The sequence below is a fragment of the Homalodisca vitripennis genome, chromosome 3, assembly GCF_021130785.1.
Source record: "Homalodisca vitripennis isolate AUS2020 chromosome 3, UT_GWSS_2.1, whole genome shotgun sequence".
Taxonomy (NCBI): Eukaryota; Metazoa; Arthropoda; class Insecta; order Hemiptera; family Cicadellidae; genus Homalodisca; species Homalodisca vitripennis.
In genome coordinates this window covers 71,728,597-71,731,921 of record NC_060209.1, presented here as the reverse complement: position 1 = coordinate 71,731,921, position 3,325 = coordinate 71,728,597, and positions in this window count along the sequence as shown.

Below are 3,325 nucleotides of genomic sequence, written 5' to 3'. Positions count from 1 at the left end.
TTTTTTTCCGGATTCGTTAAAAACTTTTGACTTTGAGGGCATTTTGCGGTTAAACCGTTAGAGATACGACAAAAAGTGACTGGACGCTTTCTTGTTGGAAATTTAATTTTGTCTTTCGATTGTGCCCTCAGATCTGATCTACGACCTATGGTTTTAGCCAGAAATGAGCTCGGGAGAAAAGTCTGCACGGGTCAGCTATCTTGAATTGTTTAGTATAAACATAATAAAAACCGACCTCCAAGGCAGTATTTTAAGTCGAACAGGGGGTTTAATATCACCAGGAGACTATCTAGTCAAGGCGAGAAATTCCCTGGGTGGGTGATTTAATGTTAAGGAGGTTAAGACAAGAGGGGGTTTAATTTCGTCAGGATATTGTGCTGGTCATATGAACAAATTCCCAGGGGGGGTTTAAACGTTACCGGGGGATAAGTCTCCAGGGGGTTATCTGGTCATACCAGGATCTTCCCAGGGGGGGGGGGGGGGTTAAGAGATTTTGGTGACTGGTAAAATTCGGACATGAGGTCATGGCAGGAAATTCCCTGGGGGGGTTTAATGTTACCAGGGGGGTTAAACACATCAGGGGGTTGAATGTACAGGAGGTTATCAGGTCATACCAGAAAATCCCCGGGGGGGGGGGTTAATATTACCGGGGGGTTAATGACACACTTGGGCCTTTTTTTAGAGGGTATTGTGTCTGTGAACATAAGAAATATTCCTCTGTCCCTATCTACTATTGACGCTTAGCTAACGCTCAGCCAACTCCCGAAGTCACTGAACCTTTTCTGTAGATCACGTGATTTCCTAAATCCCGTTTAAAATTTGTTTTGAGTTACGACCAACCGTTTAGCCGCTATCAAGCCCGGAATGTAAATTTTTAGGCGAAAATGTCCAATATTTTCACTTAATCGCGTTTTGCGGTCAAACTAAGGGAAATATAGTAAAAAGTCAACTGGACCTTTTTTGTAGGTCATCTTATTTCCTAAATAAAACGTTAGTCTTATTTTGACCTCCGACCAATGGTTTTCGCCGCTATCGACCCCAAAAACAAAAGTTTCGCGTAAAAGTTACAACAAAATTGTACATAATCACGTTTTTCGGCCAAACCAATCGAGATAGGGCAAAAGATTACTGGACCTTTTCTGTAGATCGCGCAATTTGCTAATTTGATGGGTCAATCAGATTTGAGCTACGACCAACGGTTCGGCCGCTATCGGGCTTGAAACATTATTTTTATCGAAAAAATCTCTGGAATTTCAAATGTTCGAGCGTTTTTGTCGCTTAACAATGGAAGATAGAGCAAAAAGTCATTAGAACCTTTTTTGTAGTTCACTTCATTCCTGACCATGAATTTTTCCGTCAGATCCGAGCTAGCTCCAACGGTTCGCCCGCTATCGGGCTTACAAAAAATGCCCTGCAGGGGTGAAGAATGCGCGATTTTTTGGGAATTTTTTTGAGGGGTTGAAAATGAAAAATTCTCACTTTTCGGGATTTTTCCTGGTGGTTTACACGTGGAAAGCTATCTGTGTACCAAATTTCAATCAAGTCTCTAACTCATCTGGAAGTAGGTTAGAATTAGTATACGTGAGTCAGTCAGTCAGTCAGTTACACATGCGGTTGTATATATATTAGACTCGCCTTCGGCTCGCTGGGGGCTACGCCCCCAGGCCCCCAAAGTAAACGCTTGCAAATTCGGGGATAAGCGGAATTCGGTGACTGGTTAAGTCCGGACATTAAGTAAATGACAAGGGATTTTAAAAATTGACCTTTTTCATAGATTTTTTTCCGGATTCGTAAAAACTTTTGACTTTGAGGGCATTTTGCGGTTAAACCGTTAGAGATACGACAAAAAGTGACTGGACCTTTCTTGTTGGAAATTTAATTTTGTCTTTCGATTGTGCCACTCAGATCTGATCTACGACCTATGGTTTAGCCAGAAATGAGCTCGGGAGAGAAAAGTCTGCACGGGTCAGCTATCTTGAATTGTTTAGTATAAACATAATAAAAACCGACCTCAAGGCAGTATTTTTAAGTCGAACAGGGGTTTAATATCACCAGGTAGACTATCTAGTCAAGGCGAGAAATTCCCTGGGTGGGTGATTAATGTTAAAGGAGGTTTAGACAAGAGGGGGTTTAATTTCGTCAGGATATTGTCTGGTCATATGAACAAATTCCCAGGGGGGGTTTAACGTTACCGGGGGATAAGTCTCCAGGGGGGTTATCTGGTCATACCAGGATCTTCCCAGGGGGGGGGGTTTTAAGAGATTTGGTGACTGGTAAAATTCGGACATGAGGTCATGGCAGGAAATTCCCTGGGGGGGTTTAATGTTACCAGGGGGGTTAAAACACATCAGGGGGTTGAATGTACAGGAGGTTATCAGGTCATACCAGGAAATCCCGGGGGGGGGGTTAATATTACCGGGGGTTAATGACACACTTGGGCCTTTTTTAGAGGGTATTGTGTCTGTGAACATAATAAATATTCCTCTGTCCCTATCTACTATTGACGCTTAGCTAACGCTCAGCCAACTCCCGAAAGTCACTGAACCTTTTCTGTAGATCACGTGATTTCCTAAATCCCGTTTAAAATTTGTTTTGAGTTACGACCAACCGTTTAGGCCGCTATCAAGCCCGGAATGTAAATTTTTAGGCGAAAATGTCCAATATTTTCACCTTAATCGCGTTTTTGCGGTCAAACTAAGGGAAATATAGTAAAAAGTCACTGGACCTTTTTTGTAGGTTCATCTTATTTCCTAAATAAAACGTTAGTCTTATTTTGACCTCCGACCAATGGTTTCGCCGCTATTGACCCCAAAAACAAAAGTTTCGCGTAAAAGTTACAACAAAATTGTACATAATCACGTTTTTCGGCCAAACCAATCGAGATAGGGCAAAAGATTACTGGACCTTTTCTGTAGATCGCGCGCAATTTGTAATTTGATGGGTCAATCAGATTTGAGCTACGACCAACGGTTCGGCCGCTATCGGGCTTGAAACATTATTTTTATCGAAAAAATCTCTGGAATTTCAAATGTTCGAGCGTTTTGTCGCTTAACCATGGAAGATAGAGCAAAAAGTCATTAGACCTTTTTTGTAGTTCACTTCATTCCTGACTATGAATTTTCCGTCAGATCCGAGCTAGCTCCAACGGTTCGCCCGCTATCGGGCTTACAAAAAATGCCTGCAGGGGTGAAGAATGCGCGATTTTTTGGGAATTTTTTTGAGGGGTTGAAAATGAAAAAATTCTCACTTTTCGGGATTTTCCTGGTGGGTTACACGTGGAAAGCTATCTGTGTACCAAATTTCAAGTCTCTAACTCATCTGGAAG